The 23,894-nt window shown below is 37.7% G+C and overlaps 1 protein-coding gene across 5 annotated transcripts in view; it reads right to left on the bottom strand.

Moving 5' to 3' along the window:
- ZMYND11 (zinc finger MYND-type containing 11) overlaps window positions 1-1,669 on the bottom strand; it is a 153,871-nt gene extending 152,202 nt beyond the window's left edge. For 2 of the 5 annotated variants that reach the window (XM_077151670.1, XM_077151676.1), the window contains exon 1: window positions 1,432-1,669. The gene's annotated coding sequence lies outside the window, so the exon portion shown is untranslated. Of the gene's footprint in view, window positions 1-826; window positions 883-1,431 lie in introns of those variants that run through there. The other 3 variants (XM_077151672.1, XM_077151667.1, XM_077151675.1) reach the window with 3 other exon arrangements.
- Window positions 1,670-23,894: the final 22,225 nt, after the last annotated feature.

Below are 23,894 nucleotides of genomic sequence, written 5' to 3'. Positions count from 1 at the left end.
CCTCGCGTTTATTTGTTCCTGGTCTTTCCAGGGATTCTTGCCCCCAGCTCCCGGGAGAACCAGACCGAATCCCAGTCTCAGTTCGGGGGGTGGGGGGAGTACACAAACCCTGCCCGGCGCTGCCATTACTCTCCAAACAACAAACCGCGACGACAAACGTTTACACCACCCCCTCATTTCCCTCCCCTTTTCCCCACCTCCCCGCCCTCACCGCACACATAAATCCGCGTTCCCTTCGGACCCGGACCGGCAGGCGTGTGCCCGAGAGGCCTGGGCCGCGGGCGGGGAGAGCTGCGGGCGGCGCGGCGCGAGGGGCCGCTCTGCCGCCTCACGCGACTCCCCGGCTTCCCCGACACCGACAAGGCCCCTACGCGGTTTTCCCGAGGAGCCTCTTCCCAAGCGCCTTTGAAGGCAAGAGGGGTCGCGGGACAGTGACACACCACCGCCCACAACAATCCCTCACAAAACCCCGCCGGCGACGACCACCTCGAGGGTCCCTGCACCGGGTGACCCCAGTCCCCGGCAGGGTCCCCCAACCCCAAGCACACAAAGGTCCCCGGGCAACTTTGATATACGTTCGGGGGAGAAGGCGAGTGGCGAAGCCAACACCACCTAACCGCCACCCCGAAAAGACTGCAACCCGGGGTGGGGGTGGGGGTCAGAGGCACAACAATACGGGGTCATCGTAATAGCCATTAATACTCATTAGCAGCCCCTACCCGCACCCACCTCGTACCCCGAGCTGCAGCCCCGACACCCTCGCCCCCGGCGCAACTGGCCGCCCCGGGGCTTCCCCTCCCACGGAAGCCGATTTCTTTTCCCCCACCATTATGCTCTGGCTCCTCGCCGCCGCCGCCGCCGCCGCCGCCGCCGCCGCCTCGCCCGCGCCCTCCCCCACCCCTTCTTCCCCGTCCCCCTCGGCACCGACTCTCCGCGCCCGCCCTCCTTCCCCAACCACCAACCACCTCTCCCCGGGGCCTGGAGCCAGCCGGGCCGCGCTGGGGGAGGCCGCGCGGGGAGCCGGGGGGCGGCGCGGGGTGCGAGGCGCGGGCGCGGGTGGGTGCCGGCGCGGCCCGGGCCGCCGCTCCCGCCGCCCTCTGCTGCCCTGCCTCCCCGGCGCGCCCGGGCTCCGCGGGCCATGGGACTGCTGGAAAAGGATTTGGTAGTTTTGAGAGGCGCCATGTTTATAATCCTCCATCATATAAAACACACACGGGAGACACCAGGCGAGGAAAGATAGAGATGTTCAAGGGCGGCCCGGGACCGGTGTGCGTGTGCATGTGCGTGTGTGTGTGTGAGAAGGGGTGCGTGGCCGGCGGCCCCGGGGAAGAAAGATGCCGGCACGGGTGACGAACGGCGAGGGCTCGCTGCACCGGCCGTGCCCCGCCGGCCTCGGCCCGCAGTCCACCCGCCCGCGCCTTCCCCACTTACCGTCTCTCCTCGCCGATGCTGCGGCGGCGGCGGCGCGGCGGGCCGGTCTGGAACCGCGAGCAGGCGGCGCGGCGCGGGAGCGAGGGAGAGGGGCCGCGCGCGCTTAGTGGAAGAAGTTGGAGGGCGCCGGCAGCCTGCCTGGGGAAAGTTTGCAGTCCCTTCCCGAGGCCGCTGCCTCCCGCTTCACATGTTGGTTGTTGAGTGTGTGGGCTTTTTTTTTTTTTAATCCCCTCCTCTTTTCCCCCTTCTCTTTCTCTTCTCGCCACCCCCCCCACCACACACACACACACACACACACACACACACACACACACACACACACACGCTCACTCCCTCTGCCTCTCTTTTTCTCTCCCCCTCAGAGTTTTATTGTGTCTGATTTTTTTTCCTTCCCTTCCTCTGTCTGTCCACACAGTTCAGGTTTCTGGGGTAAACAGGGTTTCAGATGGAGCGAGGAGGAGTAGGGAGCGTGGGCAAAAGGAGAACTCTAGCGGCAGTGGCCGGACTTGCTTCTTTCTGCTAAAAGGCTTTTTTTTTTTAGTGTACATTCATATTGTACAAATAATATAAATACATTTATTTATATTTAGTCACACCTACGTTCCCTTCCTTCCTTTCTTTGGCGCCTCTGTCCAAAATTTGTTTCAGCATATTCTTATATATCCACAAATGCCATTTTGTAACAATACCTACGTCAAAGATACATACAGGCACGCTTGAGTAAAAGCAGTACACACAAAGATTTAAGCACTCATATCATTGTTAGGCATTGACAGTAAGGGGATGTATGCATCTGTCAGCCAAGATTTGTTTTCATATGGGATGTCCCTGTTATGTAGTTTATATTACATGGAATTACAGAGCCTTTAGGAAACACTGGTTTTTGAAATAAAATTGGTAAATAGTTTTACTATCTTTTTTATCCTATCATCAAAAAGATTGCAGGGATGTACTGAATTTCTCATTCCATAGACACGCAAACATGATTTCAAAATAAAAAGGTCCGCCCGCTATCAATTTGGCAAGAACACAACAAATTTGTGTGAGAAGTAAGGCTATTTTTACACTTTGGGATTCTAGATCTAACCAGAGAAGGTCCCAATACATGGTTTAAAAAAGTCTGGGTGATAAGTATACTTTTATAGATTTCATATATTTTCCTAATGGCCTTTCTCCACTTGGAATTTGGAAGGAAGACCTATCAGTCCAAATTTCTTACTGTGATTCTCATTGGATACATGTACCTGGAAATCCTTGGGATGAGACTATCCCAGAAATTTGGGGATTCGAATCCAGTTGATCCATCTGCTTTCATAACTGGTCTCTAAGACTGAGTTAGAAATTACAGATAGGTTGTCCTTGACTAGGTGGTCTATGGTTTACACCATTGATGACTTTATATTCTGAATGTTGAAGAAGCATAAACTTTAACTGTTCACATCTCTGATACATCCCAGAGAGTTTTTGGTTTTCTTAAGGTACATCACAAAATAGATTCATTTTCCTTTAAGGATAAATATATTCCATTAGAATTCAGCAGAGGGGTTAGATTATATCAGAAAAAAAAAAAAAGCCATACTTGGTTTGAATGCTACACCAGGAATTCCAACAGTGAATAGCTTTAAGTAAATCACCTTAAAAAAAAAAAAGTCTGTTACTTAAGCTGTAAAATAGAGGGACTATATGGTTCTATATATTTCACAGGTATCACTCAAGTGAGATAATGTTATACATGTATAAGTGGAAGCTTACCTTTTAGGAAAAAAGATGCTGCATGACACCACATTTCTACCCAATCATATTTTGTAGACATTATTACCATTTTTATAACCAGACATCTCTCATCTATCGAATATATTTTAGATAACTTATCCCTGAATTTCCTGTTGTTTTTGCCTAGAATTTAACTCTTGACTCTATTTTCTCTTCAGAATAAATTTATTTACCTCATTTGTCCCTCAGCTGAGTGAATATGTGTATATTGTGGGATGGGGGTGGGGGGCAGTGATTCAGAGGTGGGGATTCAGGAGGAGGTCCAGAAGACCAGAATAGTTATTTCCATGCAATCTAAGTTATAACATTATCTACTAAATGGTGAAGAGAGGGAGAGGGTAAAGAAAGAAAAAAAGAGTAGGGACAAGAAATAGTTTGTCTCAACTCAGACATGTTTTAGAGACTTAGCACCACCTAAAGGAAGAATCCCACACCTGGTCCTCTTGATTCCTTCTTCTCAGCTACAACAGTCTATACTCAACTAATACTGGTTTGATCAGGTATCACTTTTTTTCTAGATTCTGCTTTGTGGCATATAATACAAATGGATTATTAGACGTAGGTGGAAATTTTTGCCCTTGAAAAATAAATCAAATTATATACTTACCTTACACTATACGCTTAAAAAAAATTCCTAGTGACTTAAGGAATATAATTGTAAAATCTAGCCATTTTTCAAAAACATTTTCAGTATTATACGCATATTTTGTTTGAGAACATAGTCAGAAATATATGGTGTAAAATAACTATGAAAAAAACATCAAGAATTAGTGAACATAAAATGTTACACTGTGTTATGATAACTAATGTAAACTAGTGACCTATACAGGTCCATTTCAGTGGGACTTGTTTTACATTAATGGGGGCCCAGGAATGCTTGGCATTTTTTTTTCTAATTTAAAGTAATATTAAATTTTCAAATCTAAGAATGTTTTTTCAATAACAAATTATCCTTGTAAGATTGGGAAAAATCATACAAATTAAAAGGTAAACTAGGAGGAGATATCTGCAAAACGTAAGACTCAGGGTAATATTCTTTAAATATATAAAGCTAATTGACATCATAAGATGAGCTCCATCATCTAAAAAGAAAACCAAACCAAACAAACATGGATCATGGATAATAATATAAAAGAACTATAAAATATAAATAAATAATGAAAAATATTCAAATTTACCTGTAATAAAATGATAAATTAAAACAATGTGACACACTTTTCTTCAAATGGCAGAATTTTTGTCAGTGCTAACGCTATTGAGGGTTGGTGAAATGGGCACTCTCTCATAAACAATTGGTATAAAATTGAATGGGTAAGAACTATCTTGAAATACCAAGAGCCTTAAAAATATTCATATCTTTGGCTCAGGAAGTCCTTATTTAAATATCTATCCTAAAGATACATTCTGAAACACAGGCCAAAATATATGGACAAGAGTGCTGATGTTACTTTCCAACTTACAACCCTTCAACGCTTTTTCTACTGCATTTAGGATAAAATCCAAACGCCATTCCTTGACTTATGAAGTCCAGCATCATTTAGCCCCTGCCCATCTCCTGACCTCATCACTCAGTACACCACTGACCTTTTTTCCCATCTCAGGACGTCATATGGTGTTATCCCCTCCTTCAGAAATAGTCTTCCCCCATCTTCCCAGGACTAATGCTCCCCATCCTCCAGTTCTATTCAAGGTATGCTTTTCCTAAAGAACCTTCCTGAACCCCCAATCTAATTTACGTGTTCCCTGTGGGTTTTTTTCCATAAGACAGGATAATTTGTAATGATATATTTACCTTGGTGTTTATAGTCTGACGAGAGGATTTGTTCTCCATGGCGTACTCTGGGAATATAAATATTTCCTTTAACATATATATGGTTAAATGAAAAAGTGCCACAGATAAAATTGATGATCTCATTTGAAAGCAAAGCAGCAAGATTTGAAAGCAAATCTTGACTAAAGACTGATCTTGACTAAAGTCAAGATTTTAGTGTGGTGTTGTTTTACATAACTAAATTATATATATATACATATATATATAATTTATATATATATATAATCTTAATACCAATACCCCCATAGCTCTGTCATTCAGGTATTGCAGTCCTTCTTAACACACATTAATTAAAACTACTTGTTAATTGGATCACCTTATACTTATGCTAGTAATTCAGGGATGGAATGGAGTAAGTTTTCTGTAAATGCAAATTGCCCAAGTACTGACAAGAGTCATGTGATTTTCTCTCTGCCCATGAATAGTGGAAGGAAAAGTTTTAAGCTGTTCCCTTCATCCTCTCACTCTCTCCCTCATATATGTATATAGTTTGCGTGTATGCATGCATTAATATGTTATCAGAAAAGGTGTACCTAGGATATTATTTTTAAAATATGAATGCACTTTTCTTCTTTGCATTTCCATACACATAATCTTCTCTTCAGTCATCCCAAGGCATCCATGTACTTTGGAAGGCAATATTGATACAGCAAAAATGCATGTAGAAGAAAAGTGAAAATTCAGTTTCTGTCACCCCAGATAGGAAAATTTAATCTAAAGCAAGACAATAGAATTGCAAGCATGGCTTTGATAAGAGAGGATCTAATTCTCTGAATTATTTTTCTTTGTTTTTTACATATCTAGAAACAGTTCTGGCATAGTAGATGACTGAACATAGATAGATAGATAGATATAGATAGATAGATAGACAGACAGACAGACAGACAGACAGACAGACAGATAGATAGATAGATAGATAGATAGATAGATAGATAGATAGATAGATAGATACATAGAGATAGAATATATCTATCTATCCAGGGTGGGTGGGAACTAAGGGAGAGAGGGAGACAGGAAGCTGGTAATGAAGTATGTGACTACCCAGAGAAGGCAGTCAAATATTTTTGAATTAATAAATAAGGTTCATGGTAAGTTTTTGTGATGTCAATAAAATCAAATGGAAATAAACCAGAAATCCATGAATAAAAATCAATATAAATTGAAAAAGAATGTAAAACAATATATGCATATGGTTTCAGTTCTGTTAAATATTAAAGGGAAATGCTGTGGAAAATGTTAACAATGCATATCTGTTTGCATCACAAGTATCTTCTTTTTTTTTTGTTTGGTATATTTTTCTTCATTATTAGGAAAAATTATTAAAATGCTAGCCTAAGAGACTTGTTTTACCCCATTTATGGAGCTATGCCATATACATATCACTTTTAAAGATATATGCTTTTCAGAAAACTAGCTACAAAATGAAGTTATTCAAAATCTTATTTTTCCACTGCTTTCTACCTTTAATGCATTGAGACGGGAAGGATTTGTGGCTGCAATCTATATACATAGCTCACATCCCACAATTTTTGTAAAAACATATTCGTTGAACAGTGGAAGCTAATGAAAATGAATGTAAAATACATGCCAGCAGTCTTCTAAGCAGATCGTCATGTGAAAAGAATGTTTACAAATACGTTGCTTGGTGACTAGTGTAAAGTGATTTTAAGTCATTTTGCCTTATACTCATTGTATTTTCACAATAGCCAGGCAATGAAATCTTACATGTACATTCATTATAATAAAGCATAAAAAGGGGACTACTTGGATTGAAGAGCAGGAGGGGTAAACCTGCTCCTTGATAGCCACTCCTCCATCTCTGAGAAATCCCAGGGCTAGGTTAAATGCCCACTTTGAAATGCACCAATCCAAAAAAAAAAAGAAGATTCAAGGAGTAAAGATTTGTCTCATACTATAAAAAGCATGCTGTTGCCATGTAAGTAAGACACTATCAGAAGCAATTGAATAGCTATAAAGTCTGAACTGTTGCAATGACTATGTGAGTGTAAATTGAAGGGTGTGGAAATTTAAGGTTATCCCAGTAATAACATACTTTTTTACTCATTTGTCTTTAGAGATGCTCCCTGATATGGGAAAGAAAGGGATGGCATTAAAACTCACACCCATGAGTTAAGCATTGCCTGTTTGAACTGTGTGGCCAGATGAATGTCATCTCTTACATATTTTATAGCCAAAAAGGGGGTGGGGGTGGGGGAAGGGGGCAATTAAGACTGATGTTCAATGAGAGAGATATTGAAGTGCCCAGTCATACACTTGGCCACTAGAGAGGGTTAGTTTGCAGTGATAAAGTGATCATTCCTCAAGTTTCAATAAAATATTTTCTAAGAGTATACAACTTTCTTTGATTTTATTCTGTACCTTTCTGACTTCTGATTAGGTTTTTCCATAAATTTTGGTATTAGATATTGATATTTTGGATATGAATACAATTTCTCCCTATATCTTTCAAAAGTAAATTAATATTCTGGTATATAAATTATATAGAATGAGTTTGGTTTGTATTGCTTAGTTTCCATGTGCCTCATCCTCTGTGGATGAGTTAAAAATCATGTTTTGAAACTATAAAGTTGTGGTCCAAATCCTGTAATGGCACTTACTATTCATTATTGTTGCCACCTTTTGAGGCTCAGCCTGAAGCAGGAACTCTGTACCATTTTAATAGTTAAAAAAAAAAAGCCAAAAACTTTCCATTTAAAATAAGAAATATATTTCCATTGAAAGCACAATTCCTCCACTGCCTAAGCAACTGCTTTTAACAATGTCATAGCCAAGTAACTGAACTAACAATACTTCTCAGTTCTGTGGATTTGCCCTCACTCATCCCAGACCCCAGGCATTTCTTCAATGTTTCTTATTTGTAGCTCCTACAGATAATTCTGCTTTTGTCCAGGAATGTATACTAATAGAAGCAGGTCCTCGTCCCCCTCCTCACCCCACACATCCCCCCCACACACACACACAGTCACCCAGCCTTCTCATGCCCCAGGCCACCTCCAGGTGAATATGTCCAGGCTATTTAAAGGAAAGTAGGACCACTCGCAGCTCATATTGCAAAATGACAGAAGGGTCTGTGTTATGTATGTAGGTGCCTTTCTGTTTCCTATCAAAATTGAGATTCTACCCTTTTCCCTTTTCTAAAGCATGACAGGCTTTGCCATGAGTTCAAATTCCAACTCACTGTGACCTTGAGAAAGTGATTTCACCTTTTTGAACCTGAATTTCCCCATTGGTCAATTGCATGGATTTTTGACATCGGATTGCTTGAACTGGAATCCTGATTCCAATATTTTCTAGCTAGTGCCTCATTCTCCTAATCTGTAAAATGGGAATAATACCATTATTCTGTTTCAAAAAGTCATTGTGACAATTAAGCAAGATAGCGCATGCATAATTCCTATCCTAGTACCTGACCAAGATAAGTGCTCACTAATTAATATCTACTATTAACACAGTCCATAAAATGGGAATAGTATTACCCCCTTTACGGGGAAACTGTGGATGTTCAATGAGCTAAAGAACATAAAAGCTAAAATCCAGAAAAGTGCTCACAGAGCATTGGTCGTTCTGCCTTCCTTTACCACGTTCTAGAGTCCAGTATGTGGGGACACATTTACCATGAAGAAGTCTGAGGACACAAACCATATACAGCTGAAGTACATCACAGGTGTGTTCTCCACAAGCTTCAGCTTTCAGCCCAGCCACTCCATTTAGGTCCAAAAGCCATTCTCCTGGACAGGAAGCTGGGGATTACCAGGGCACCTTGTTTTGATCCCCTAGCTCCAGGCTAATTGCCTTCATCTGGAAGAAAGGGAAACTAACAGTTTCAGCCTACGTGGACCCTTTTAGGACTTCTTATCAAAACTGCAATCTCAGCAGCCACTTCCTCAGCCTTTGACTCTGACTGGTTATGTAACTTTTGGCAAGTAGCAACCTCTCCAGGCATCAGTGTCCTCATCTGTAAATGAGGGAGGTTTACTAATTGCATTTTAAGGCATCCATTAGCACTAAAATTCTATGACCTCTGCTAGTGTTATAGTAGCAGCTGTTACTGGAAATTCCATTGTCTCTTTACTAGGTTTTTATCTAGTACTTTTTCTAGGGTCCTTTATAAAAGCTCTTTGATCAGATTTTCTTTCTGGTTCAAGGCACCCTTATTTCTCTTTATCTTTGGTTTCCCTTTTTATTATTATTATTATTTTTAATCTTTTGGTTGGTTGGTTAATTTATTTGTTCATTTTTGTCTCAAACTACCATATCACTTAAAGATTCCTGAACTTTCTCCACTAGGTCTTATCAGGCTGTTTGGTTCCGTTCAGAGACCTGTCTTGCTCCATGATGGAAGATGTGCCAAGTTAGAGGCTCATTCTTGGAGTCACAATATACACGGACCTAGGGAGGCAATCACTGTCTCATGAGTTCTACTCTTCTACATTTAAACATTTAAAATACTAGAAAATGCTGCATTTTCATTTTTATATATGATCTCCAGCCTCTTTTCAACATCTTGCCACTTTTTAGAGAGAGCGTTTGATTGCATGCATACATCATGTCGCGGCGGATTTCATGTAATGAGTATATGTTAAAAGAAGAGACACCTGTGTCTCCCCATTATGTCTAAGGTTTATCATCTCAGTGATGGGAGCTGAACCATTCTGATTGCATGAAACTGAAGAGGTGGCCTTTTTCAATCTTAATTTTACAGAATTTTTTTCTCACTTACCACCTATTTATGGTGACAAAGAGAACTTGTAGGAAATGAGTGAGTTTTTTAAAGCCCAGTACTGTGATATACAGAACCTGTGATTTTCTTTTTCATTTTTTTCCTTCAGCCTCATTGGTAGCTGTGGTCAGTTGTTATGCTCCCACCAGTACAAATTTACATTTACAAGAATGGCAGAGTATTTTCCATCAGGGCTTTCGGAATTCTCACATGCCTTATTTTGAAGGATCCTCCCTTTTTTTAATACTCAGAGCAATTTCTCTTACGTTTGGATAATCTGATGTAAATTTACACCAGTGTTAGGTTTGTAATACCAATAGAGCCAAGAGAAAAATGTAAAACCCTTAGGGGACAGGAACATTTTAAGGTAATGTTAATAGTTTAGGAGAAATTTGTCTTCTAGAGGTACTAAAATGTAAAATGTCCTCTTGTGTTCTTACTGCTTCTCTATTATTGAAAGGAAACTGTCACTAAATTGCCCAATGACAAATCCCTAAAAAAGCTGAGGAAAAATACATAGAACATTTTAGATCTCCCAGGGGAAATGTGTAGGAAATAAAAGTCTAGGGAGAAAATTGAAATGAAAAGTAAAATTGTAGTGCTAAATTATACTTTCTAAGAAATAATTACAGTCCAAAAATATCTCTAAATGATTTGGTCATTGCCTCTAAAATCTACGATTTGATTGGTTTCTTCTGCTGATGTGTAGTGTTGCGGTAAAGTGGGAGGAAAACTGCAGAGGCACTACTTCCTTTTTTTTTCTCTTTTAATTTAACTGCATGACAAATTTCAAACACAGGAAACTCTGCTTCCTCGACTACTGTATGTAAAAAAATACAAAGCATTTCTGTTTGTTACCAACTTTGTATTCTATATGCCACTTTTTCAGTCAAGGCTCTCTCCGCCATCCACATTACCAGGTTAAGCCCTTTGTTAATTTTTCACACACAATGTTAATCAGGGGCTGATTGTCCTTTCTTATTTGTATTCATTACTCTTTCCCTTTTCCCTATTTTTACAACTCCTCCAGAATATAGACAAAGAAGGTAAAAGAAAAAGTGAAAGCATATTTTTAGAGATTTTTATTAGTAATTATTTTAAAAAGGACAGTTGAAAGAAATTGAAACTATAGATTACAGCAAAGTTTAGGTATAATTCTTAATTTGACTAATATACTGAATGGTGATTGTAAAACTGTTTTAGAAGGTTCTTCCACTCTTGATAAGTCTACAGATTGAAATAACACATGTTAGTTTTACTTTTTTTAATTTTACTTTTGGGTGTATAGTCCAAGGAATCGAACCCCAGTCTCCTGCATGGCAGGCAAGCATTCTACCACTGAAATACCTGTGTACCTCCTGCTGTTTGTTTTAAATGCATATGTATTTATTTCTATTTAATATTTAGAATTACTAATACTGGGGTTACTAGTAGAGATCTTTACTTGCTATTTGTTAAACGCATTTTGGAATCCTTTATGTAGAAGGCATATTAAGTCAGCAAAGTGTTTTATATACACACGTGTGCATATAATAGCAACATAGTTACATTGATTGTGATTAAGTCATACGATGGGATTTATGTAACCATTAAATGTGATGATTAGAAAGATCAATTTCTATGGTAAATGAAAAACAGAATATAATCACAACCATATAAAAATACAAATATTAGGAAAAGCAAGGAAACAATAAAATGTTAAGTATATTAACCCATGACAAATAGAAATATGAAATTATATGATTTACTTTTCCTTTTTTTTACGTTTGTATTTTTTTTCTAAATTTTTCATTTTGGACGGGTCTGTCACTAATATGAGGTAGGGACATGAAGCTATCTGATGTTCTGGAGAGGCTTGGGCCCTCTAAGTCTCAGGACGTAGCCGGACAAGGGACCCATCTGGAGGCTGTATGTTTCTAGAAAGTTACTCTAGTGCATGGAGCCCTTGTAGAATCTTGTATAATGTCCTAGATGTTCTTTAGGATTGGCTGGAATGGTCCTGGTTGGGGTGGCAGGTTATGATAGGTAGCAATGTCTAACTGAAGCTTGTGTAAGAGCAACCTCCAGAATAGCCTCTCAACTGTATTTAAACTCTCTCTGCCACTGATACTTTATTAGTTACTCTTCTTTTCCCCCTTTTGGTCAGGATGGAATTGTTGATCCCACCATGCCAGGGCCAGATTCATCCCTGACAGTAATACAATTTAGTTATAAGGCTACCTTCCAAAATATCATCTGATTCAATTAAAATGTATTTCCAGTCAAATTTTCTAGCAGAATGCATTTATTCTGTTAAATGAGGTACAACACTATTGTTCATAGTGGTATTAAATTGAAGCCATAATTATAGGTCAAGCAAATTGAATATGGGTCAACCTAATAGCATTGGGTCTTCAGATACCCTAAGTGCCATTTTGAAACAATAAAAGTGAAAGTAAAGCCAGGCTAAGTGTGTTCTTCTTTATGAAAATGGTTGACCAATAGAGTGAGCAGGAGTCGAATCAGAAAATAATGCTCAAGATAGCATTCCAGATAAGTTTTTCCTCACACTCAAATTCTAGAAGTCAGTTTTATGTTGAAAATCATGGTAGTTGTAGAAATCATGGAGCTCATGAAGGAGCAGCATCTATATTAAACTATATGTTGGTGAGGAGCTAGACCAAGAAAGTTTATTTCTTCTATGCATTTGTCTTTGATTATTAAATCCTTTATGATAAGGACCTTTATTCATAAAAAAGATATTCTGAGCACTGATGATGTGATAGAGACCGTGCTACCCTTTACCACACAACTGTGCTATGAACAACTGATGACTTGAATTATCTACCCCTTTACTTATAAGGAACCTGGGATGTGGAAAGATAAAAGTTCTTACCTAGATAAAAACTCTTTCCCTAGGGTTAAAGTTTACAAGTGGCCAAGCTCACCCTTGAATCTAGTTTTCTCCAGTGACAAAATCTGAGTCTGGCTTTCAATCACTATTCCTGAAATCAGTCATTGTTTTGGATGTATTCCTCAAGTAGGAACACATTTTTAAAAGAATTAACAAGCATCAACTAGTTCAATCCCACTATCCCATATAATCAGCAGCCCTTTCCAACATGAAATAGAATAGGCATAGCCCAAATACCCCTAATGATTGGGAAAAAGATCAAAGTAGAAGAAGGAGTTATAACAGAGAAGATAGGATTTAACAAATAAGTATGAGTGCTGAATCATTAAATTGATTTTTCTTTTAGTCTCCAGGGTCTTGGAGCAACTAGAAGTAAATACCTAAAATTGTGGAATTGAAGCCCATACCGAATTCTGAAATCTGTTTTACAACTAATCATTGCAATGTGCTTTGAAATTTATTGCTTTTTTTGTATGGGTTATTTTCCAGGATAAAAATGACATTTACATATAATGCTACACTAACTTCCCTACCTCCTATTAAATGTTCTGCCCATCAGAACAAAAGATTAAAATAATTTCTTAAAAGCACACTTATTGAATAAAGGCTTTTGGAGATGCAAAAAACACCTAAACAATCAAACGAAAAAGAAACCCAAAATATTGTATTCAGATGAGTTGCCCAAAGTGGTAAATACACTTTCCCTTTCATAGCAGGACCATAGAATTCACAGTTGAGCCTATGTTTGTTGTTTAATTTATTATTTCCTTTAAAGAAGTTCAATATGCTCTGAATTTAAAGGAAACTGCATATATATATATATAATATGAAAAAGGCCCAAATAAAAGCCTGTTAGAGCTCTAGGGAAAATAGAAGTCCATAAAGAATACTAAAAAACTAGTCTGTGTAATGTCATAGAATCAAAAGAAGAAAATGTTTTGATCACAAGGTATGATCTCTTGTGCTAAAAGTTGCTGAGAGGTCAATTAAAATGAAGGTAGATAGTGGACTAACAATTAACAAGTATTGGTAGAGTCCCTTGAGTGTCTGAAAGGGAAAACTATGTGTATATAAATATGGGACTATTAAACTTTCCCATCTGGGAAACCCTGGTGTGGTAGTTAGGTTCAGGTGTCAACTTGGTAAAGTGATGATGCCCCATTGTTCTTTTTCTGAGGACTTAAATCATCAGTCTGTGTAATTCATCAATGCTGATTACACTTGCGGTTGGCCTTCCACAAGGAGTGAGGTTTAATTTAATTAGCTGGAGGCTTAAAAGAGAGACGTCAGAAGAGAACTCAGCAGCTCAGCATACCTCATCTCAGCACCTGTAGCAGCCCAGACATTTGGAGATGCAGAAAGGAATCACCCTAGGGAAGGCTGTTGGAACCCAAAATCCAGGAAGGAAGGCCAGCAGGCAGCACCATGTGCCTTCCCATGTAACAGAGAATCTCAGGTGAAAGCTAGATCTTTCCTTTGAAGAACTATGAATTGTTAACTAAATAAATCCCCTTATTAAAAGCCGATCCATCTCTGATGTGTTGCATTCTGGCAGCTTTAGCAAACTAAAACACCTGGGTAACTCTCAACCATTGGGACTCCCAAGAAAATAGGCCAAGCCCTGGATTTTGAGGCTTTCCCTTATGAAACTTATTTCTGTAGGGAAGAAGCTAAGCCTAGCCAGGAAGCCTCTCTCTCTCTCCCCCCGCCCCCAACTCTTCAAGGAAAATCATTGCCCTCCCCCCTAGGTGGTACAAGCCATTCAGGGGTGAAAATCTCCCTGACAGTGTGGCACATGACTCCTGGTGATGAGTCTGGCCCTTGCACTGACAGATTGACAATGCCTTTCTAAGCAGAAGGGGGAAAGAAGTATAATAAAATAAGGTATCAGTGGCTAAGAGAGATGAAATGGAGTCAAGAGGCTATTCTGAGGGCTACTCTCATGCAAGCTTCAGTTAAATAGTGCTAATTGCCATGGTTTGCTAAACCCAATCAACATCACTCCTGTTGACTCTTAAGAACACTTAAGACTCGAATTGAGAGTCTATAAAGGTTTCATGCACTAGGTTTGCCTTCCTGGAACATATAATTCCCAGAGGATTCATAGGTCAGATAAGTCCTGAAACTTGGACCAGCCTCTCCAAGATTATCAATTAATTATTCCCCTATCCTTCAGTGTGGACACCCCTTCTCAATGTGAAAAAATCAGAACGGGCATTGCCGAAAGATCCCTGTAGATTGGGTGAAGGATTAAAGGAGAAGGAGGTGGTATAATAGAGAAAATGGGATTTGACAAACAAGTGTGGCTACTAAATCACTATATTAATATTCCTTCTAACCTCTAGTGTTTTCGAGCAGCTAGAAGGAAAATCTGAGATGGTGGAATGGTAGCCCATGACAAACTCTTGGATCTGTCCTGTAACTGTTTGTTGAAGTGTGCTATGAAAAGTATTGCTTTTTTTCCTTCTTCGTTTTGTGTATATGTTATATTTCACGATCTAAAAAATTTTTTAAAGTAAAGGCAGAGATGGTATCTTTGGAGCTTTGGGGAACTTTCAAGCAATTTCATTATTGGAATGAGGTGAAGCCAGACTGGTATGGAATTTGTACTGATTCCTTCATTACTACAAGAAAGACATTTGAGAGAAAAATTTATATGTTTGAGAAGGATCCATTATCAACAGAGAGACTGGATTACAGAGAAGTGTTTTGGTTCTCAATTAAGATTTTGTTGTTTTGAAAATAAAACCATAGTCAAATGAAAATAATATTCCATTTACTTTCCTATTACCTCTAATACCCAATTTTGTTTTATTCACATGTCCATTCTCCTCCATTAATTAGAACAATGGAAAGTAATAAAATCTCTTCCTGGCCACTAAGGTATAATAAAGACAGCAATGACAATATATTTATTAACATATATATTGTTTCTTCACAAGTACTGTATATGAAATATAACATTTAGATATAGACACTGATATAAAACATATTTTTATGTTCATAAGTTTATAAAATATCTTTAAGGGCAAGAACTGGGCCTATTCCATAAAATCCTGAATATTACCAGGCACAGTACAGAGAAGCATCGTAGAGGCAGTGAAAGTGCCACTTTTGTCTCAGACCAAGTTTGAGAAAATGATATCTGACTTTGAGTTACTCACAAGTAACCTTGGGATAACAAAACTCAGCGTGCAAACCTATTGTGAGGATTGGAGATAAGATACATATATGTACCTGACACATCCTAGACACCCGATAAACAGTAGCTTTTATAATTACTGGATCAATAATAAGTGCTTAGCCAAACATTTGTTCATTTGAAAAGCTGGTAAGCAGACAAAATGACATTTTATTACTAATACTTGTAAATGTCATTTCTCACTGAAATAACTAAGCACTTTAGCTGGAGCCACCTTTATACAACAGAGGGAAACTGGGAGGTAGGGGGATTCCTTTGCATTAAATTCCAACTCACTGTGCAATTAAAACGCAGGTAAAGCTCTTAATGCTAAGTCAAAGGTTAAACATTAGACACGTGCATTTTTTAAATGTCAAAATCCCAGACACAACTATGTGCACAAAATACAATTTTTTTTGCATTGCTTAAATTAATTAAAAACACAACACAAATGATTTTTTTTTCTCCATCCTGGTTTTACTCCTGTATAACATGAATGCTCAACAGGGATTAGCAATACTTTGGCTTATTGAAAATGAGAGAGTACGAGGAAGGAGTATTCAGTATTCAATGTTTCTTACCTTAAGAAACATCATCCCCAAGGCGCTTTTGCCCTCATGTAAAAAAGCCACTGAAGTGCTTTATAACACAGGGGCCACATTTCTGCTAAATTAAAAACATGCCTGGGGGTATAGTTTTCCAGCTGCTCTAACCCTGATGTTTTCTTTTCCGGATATCTGATTAAAACTCTTTATGCAGCTGGTAAATTCCTCTTATCTCTCAATGAAAACTTCAATATAGATAAAATGAATGTGCCTACTACCCTAACTGCACAGAAATACCTAATACCTCAGTGACTGTCATCACACACCGTGCATTAGTTCACATTATTTGGTACAATCTCATAAACATTAAGAAGCTCATTTCAGCATGTTAAACTAACCTAGAAATTGTACAGTGGTTTGGGGAAATTTATCAGTGCAGATAGAGGGTAGAGTGCTGACTAGTTAACTTTATATAAACATCAAGAGAAATGTCAGAAATGTACTCATATTCCATTCTTTCCACCACGGACTGGTAGTAACATTTGATAGAGGATTTCTTTTAGTGTACCATTACTTCTAATATTCTGTCTTAAAGACTTTCACCTGAACCTAATTTTATATTTAGGCAGAATTAAGTATAACAAAAGTTATTTGGAAATACCGCACTTCATTATTGAAATCAATTCCGTTAAAAAAAGGGACTTCACTGCAACTTTTAGTGTTTGCTTTCTTGTGGAATTACTCTTTCAGTTCTTTGCAGTGACATTCTACATCAGTAACATTGTCATTTTTCACAGGCTAACTTCATGACGTTTCCTTGTTTCTAGACATCGCTACAGAGAGGGGGAAAAAAAGGACTACACATTTTCAGTTTTTTCATTTACATTTGTTCTTTTACCAGTGGTTGAAGTTGATTTTTAAATTGGCAAACCTATTTTTATTTTTATTTTTTATTTTTTTCTATTTGCTGGCGTTTTTAATGAAGGGTCTTCTATTCATAGCCTTTGGGATAGCAATGGCAACAGTTCAGGACAACTCATTTATTGAGTAGCTATGGTAACAACTTGAAATAATTGATTTTGTTAGAGGGATCCGGAAAATGATTTTTGGTGGACACTCAGTCAACTTTAATTAATATAATTTGTTGTTAAGCAGGTTTATTTTGTAAGTAAAAGATTTTGGTATAATATATAGGAAAGCGTTTCTGTAAAATACTCTGCTTTTTAATTGTCTTAACTCATATAAAGTAACACTTTTTATTAACAATCATTTCTATGCTTCCTGTGTCTACCTACAAAGTGTGTTATGAACTTGGTGAGAAACTAATATAAAAGCAGAAAGTTAGATTTTTAGGTTATGAAGATCTTAAAAAAGTTCAAGAAGATACATTTTTGAGAATGCATTATTTAACAATATCTAACTTTGTAAAATTCAGACTGAAAATGACTAAAACATTTATTTTTTGCTCTCTTTTTATTCTGTTCCCCAGCTGTTCTCCTTTACTACAAGTTCTGGGAGGGCAGGGAGAGCGAGAGACTCCATGAGGCGCTTGCCTGGTGGCAATGGGTCAGGAATAGGGTGGCAGGGGTGTAGAGAGAGGGTGTTTGTCATGTCAAAGGGGATTAACTGGGTCAAAGGAGGTCGTGCACATGATTTCACGCTGTGCCCAGTAAAATGCATAAGGAGAAGCATCGATTTTTATGTTCTTTTCCTGATACATTTGTGTGAATGCTTCTGGGTATGCTTGCTTAGAGTGCCCCTACTCACTCACTGCTCAGATTGTTCACAACTTTGAAACACATAAAGTGCCTCTTAAAAGCCAAGGAAGAAAATTAACAAATGCTACAGAAAATAGAACTCCATCTTCGATTAAGAAAAATAAGTTTTCTTTAAACTGTCTTTACCTTTTTCACACTGTAACAGGCACTGCCCACACTTATTCCACTTTTTTAAGAGCTTGCATCTTATTAAAGGCACCATACTTGTGCTATAGATGTAAAAAAAATAAAAAATAAAAAAATTCACAGAATTTGACCAAGAGTGAAATGATCAACTGATTTTTATGGTCGTTGTTTCTTCTGTATCTGTTCCCTGAAGGTTTAGTACTACAGAACGATTGCCCTGCTTTAAGTCATTGCCTACAGATCTAGTTTCCCAATATAAATAAGATTTATCACCACATCACCATGAACAAAGAAGGATTGTTGCCATTTCCAGTTTATGGCAAGGGAAAGTTTTCTTTAGGGTATCAGCAAATTTGTTACCTTGTCCTCATTTTGGATTTGAAGATATCTCACAAAGCAAAATTCAGATTCAGAGATGAGGTTAATATCCATTAATTTTTACCAAGATGATTTATTGATCATTTAATTTTCAAAAAATAATTTCAAAAATCAATATAATAGTTTCATAGGAAGCACTTAAAAAGTACTTTGGAAACAGTACAATCCTTATTTTACATGATCAGTAGAGTTGGTGAAATACTTTAGTACTTGTTTTCTTTCTTGGGGATGCAGAATTTCAATCATTTTGGTTGGAAAAACAATAGTAATTTTTCTAATCACCATATAAAAATGGTATTAGCAAAAAACATTACAAAAATTTTAAAATTCAATGTATGAAGAAATGTAATTCTGTATTTGTTTTAAAATAAAATAAAATATTTTCTATAAAATAGTAATTCCAATAGTTGAATTTATAATTACTTAGAAAAGGTTGGAATAGCTGTCAGATGACGTCTCTAAACTAATATAGGCATATGCAATATATTTTATTAATTTCAGGAAGGTGAAGGTGTTTCCCCATTTGAACATACATTATCCTGTTTCAGTCAAGAAGCACAATTTCACTTACATCATTTCTATATAGAAAAGAGCTAGAACTAAACTCCACTGGTTATAAAATTCATAAATATTCTTTATTAGGAAATATTTTCTAAAAGTTTGACAATGTTAATACTGTGAATTAGAAAAAATTTCCATATTTGAATGGAATATTTTCAAAAAAAACTTTTTTATTCCTTTAGCAGAAGAGACAAAAAAGCAGCTTCCTTGTAGAAGTTATTCATGATTGCCAATTGCATACTTACTTTATCATCCTCATAAAAAATCTCCATTTGTAAGATTCTGATAGACTACAATCTGTTATACTGTGCAGTTTTTCCTTTTATAAATCTGTAAAACCTAAGTCCCCTTTAGAACCATTGAGGCCTTCTCTCTTTCCCATCCACAAATACTGAACACAGATGCAAAGATTACCTTCCATTCCTACGCTCAGTATTCATTTTCCCACAAGGGTGCAATATATACCAAAGAAGAATCTGAAACAAGTTCTCTATCAAAATATAATCTTGTCCAATAACATAGTTTAGAAGGAAGTAAGAAATGTGCTTGGCATGCATGTTGAAATGCAGGGAAAAAGTTAAATATCAAGTCCTTCATTTGAAAGAAATCACAATGAAAAGAGAGTTTAGCAGATCTTCTTAACCCTGGAAATAAACTCAATAAGTGGATTCACGAAAAACTAAGGAATAAACTCTCTGCTTATACTGATAGTTTTCACTCCCAGAAGACACTGTCAGCACATGCTGAGAAAAATCTCTCTCCTTTGATTCCCTATGGGTCTTGGTTACATGGCCTCCAAATTGTAGTGATTAAACAAACCTCCTTGTATACTCTGCCTGTATTTTTATGCCTGGCTGGAGGGAATAATAGCTCAGTAGCCACAGGGGCCTGCTGTGTGGTTGCTGGGAGAGTGGATTAGCTATGTCTGTTTTGATTTTGAATGAATAACCCCCCTGGCAAGCCATGCAGCCAAAATAGTTTCTTAGGTGGCAGGATCACCACATTTGTAGAACTGGTGGCTCACCCTTACAAACACCCTGTGTGCCTTGGGCTCTATGGGCTAAGCTTTCCTTATTGAAACATGTATAAATAAGCAACAGAATTTACGATATTTTGCCTGCCTGCCGTTTTTATTTCTTTTCTTTCCCCTCTCAACCATTCCTTTCTTCACTCTCTTGAGAAGAGGGGAAAGATGTAAGGATATGTCAACATGCCTTTACATTGCTGTTCTGTTCTATCACATCTCCAGGAAAATCAGACCAATTAGCTTACACAAATGATCTACATTAGTAAGTAAGTTAAGAATGAGTGAGACCAGCTGACTCTGAATTTTGTGCTCCATATATGACTGATGTGCACAGGGTTTGCCTGAAGCCTCTTTCCCCGACTGGTTGACTTCCCTGAGTGTCTCCAGTAGAAATGCGTATACTGTCTGAACAAAATTGATGCCAGTTTATTTTTAGGCCTATGGGCAAGGAATAGGTCTGCAGTTTCTGTTCACTTTCCTGAAGAGTAGCAGATTAGTAGATTCTGTTATGGGGGCCTGCAACAGCAGGGTGGAGTTGCCTCCACTCGAGCTGTGGATTGGGACAACCTAAACTGCGGTCCACCACAGCTACAGACCTTATGAGGGTGGCTCTCTCTTCAAATTGAGGAATTGAGGTCTGTATATCTTCAGCTCTATAAAAATTTCCTGGAAGAAAAAAAAAATCTTTGAATTTATTCTCAATTTATTTCTCAAGATAATACACTTTTACAAACTTAGAAAGAGTGGCTAGCCAAAAATTATTGAAGAAAATTAATAGCTGGCATAGTTAAAATCCCCTAAAGTAGCAATCCTGGCAAAGAATTACTCTGGTAAGTTTTCCCTGTTGCAAGATGCTGATTTTTACAGACTTATGTGAGAAATTTTCTTTTCTTAAGCTAAAAATATATTATATTGATTATTCCATATAGCCAATAAAATCAACAATATATTTCTGTATAAGGAACAATGCTAATTGCTAGAAGTGATAAAAAGGAAAAATGAATCAGACCTGGATTCATTTTTCTTTATTAAGGGGGGGAAAGGGTGGAAATCTAATCGTCTTTATTTTCCCTTTTCTTTCTCACAAGTAAATATGGTTCTTATCCTTTCTTACTGTTTTACCTGTTTTGTTTTGCTTTTTAACTATCCTCCAAGTATATTTGATTGCTTTCTATTTGCTCACCTTGTAATTTTGTTCTCTCACTCCTTCTTAAAGCCAGTCAGTAACTGTGACTCCACAACTCCTTGCTTTACTACTCAGACTTTTCTAAACATGAAATTACACTATTTTGGTTAAAGCATTTGTCAATAATTTTGCAGACTTCCACTTAAATTTGCCTTCCCACAACACTTCCATTGATATGTAAAAATGTACACATATACATACGCATTAGGCATATACATGAACACAAAATAGAGAAAGGAATTTTCTATTTATATCAGCAGATTTGATTACTTTTCTTTAATTCAAGGAGGCCTTTTGTATTAAAGTATAGAACTCTAGTTTATCTAATGGTAATAGGAGAATAACCACTGTCTTCTGGCATTGTTGGAAAACACAAGTCCAAATTATTCTTCATAAAATCATTAAAGATTCTATATCAATTCCTCTAAAACAAGTGTGTTTTTCCCCCCTCTCTGTCTGTTCTGGTTAAGTTATAATAAAAACACATTTGTCTCTTTTGTGTCCTAAGGGCGCCAAATGAAACATGTTTTGTTTTGTTTTTTCCCCTTTCTTTTCCAAAACTGTTGTGCTTGTTTGAACCTGCATAATATCAGTTTAAAAAAATGGCCCTTCATCTGTCCTACAGAGATCTTTGAAAACTCAGAGCTTACAGATGCCTTTTGTTGGAAGAATCCATAGATATTAAAGAGACGGCTAAAAGGTTAAAGGAAACTTCTTCCATGTTGTCAAGGGTGTTTTTTTCTCTTACAACTGGATTCATTATGCCTTCACACATTAAACTTAGTTATTTAAAATAATTGAACATTATATCTGTTTGTTTTTTGCTGAATTGCATCCTGAACGCAAGTTGGCATCATAATTCAACTTTTTCTGACTGAGCTCAGCAAAGGGCAAACCACACTTCTTTCAAACTGCGTAAGAGAGAAAATCACTTGTCTATCTTCCCAAATTAGGAGGTGAAACTGATAGCAAAATAAAACAAAACAAGGTCCAGTTGCATAATGGGGGAAATAGCCATTTAAACTCATCTCCCTCTACCCCACATGCTCCTCATCCATGTACTTCCTTTTCTTTGGAGCCTTCTCCTCAGAGAAGCATCTGAAGAGAACCTTCTGCGATGGTGAAAATATTCTGTGTCTGTGCTGTCCAATATGGCAGCCACATGTGGCTATTGAGTACTTGACATATGGCCAGTACAATTGATGAACTGAATTTTTAATTTTATTTCATTTAAATTTTAGTAGCTTGTGGCTTCCATATTCTACAGTGTAGTCTTAGAGTCATTTGCCTCTGGCGGGTTAAGGAAGTATTTGCTCTTCTCAAACACAATTTCTGGATGATTATAATTATTTTGCCACAATGAAAAAGAATATTAGCTCAATTATTAGAATGCAATAAATTCTATATTTAACCATTCTGTAGCTTAATAATTTGATATAGATTTATGAACTTTTAAGAGTTTATTCTTATGCCTAAGTATGATCAAATAAATTTCTACTTAAAGGAACATATGTTCTATAAGTCAAACTTTGAGATAAAAAGTGCTCATAATCATCATTATTATTGTACAGTTACAGAGTTGATACATCTTGACATTACTGATACTTATCATAAATAAAAAATTACCTGTCTAGGTACTCTCTTATTATTTATTTTATTTTACAACATGATTTTAAGGATCTGCTAAATACAGCAGTTGGTGAGACATGCGCATAAATGACTATCATTTAATATTCCCTCAATTCTTTGTGAATTAGCAGATTTTTCTCCATGGTTTCTTTCTTGCATGTCTTCCTTTTTTTTTTTTTCAAAGACATGGACTCATTGCTAGGCATTGTCAATCTTATCAATTATATTCAGCCTTTGTCCTGTAAAGAAATTAGTTATTACAGTGCAAAGAGACATAAAATCATTGAGTTTCAGCATTGTAATAGTTTATATACAGTGATGATGGAAAATATCATACTGCAACACAAATGAGGCGGTATCGCTATGCTTGAAAGAAACACCACAATGTCAAGTCTTAGATTTTGTTCCCTCTCCCTGTATTGATGAATGGTTCAAATAGTGTTTCCAAGTTACCTCTCACACTCACAAAATCAATTCAGCTGCCAAATCTATATATAGTCCTTGGGGGTGGGGGAGAAGCTATCAGAGGCAAACGTTGGGGAGGGTGAGAGAGTGATGAAGGGAAAATCTGCTTGCCTCCTTATGGTGCACGAGGTGTTTTAACTTCTCCTCCCAAGAGGAAACTCCGATCCCCAGGGTGTTTCTTGGGAGCTTTGCCATTGAAACCCATATTACAGTCCCCTAGCAACAAATGGATTGCTGTTATGCTGAAACTAGCACAGATGGTTGGTGGGGCTCACAAAGAAACTAAGCTATAAATGGCCTGTCCACTGAAATAATAATTCCAATTGCATTCCAAGATTTCTAGAGGTCT

The sequence above is a fragment of the Tamandua tetradactyla genome, chromosome 1, assembly GCF_023851605.1.
Source record: "Tamandua tetradactyla isolate mTamTet1 chromosome 1, mTamTet1.pri, whole genome shotgun sequence".
Taxonomy (NCBI): domain Eukaryota; kingdom Metazoa; phylum Chordata; class Mammalia; order Pilosa; family Myrmecophagidae; genus Tamandua; species Tamandua tetradactyla.
This window is presented reverse-complemented; position numbering and strand designations above follow the sequence as displayed.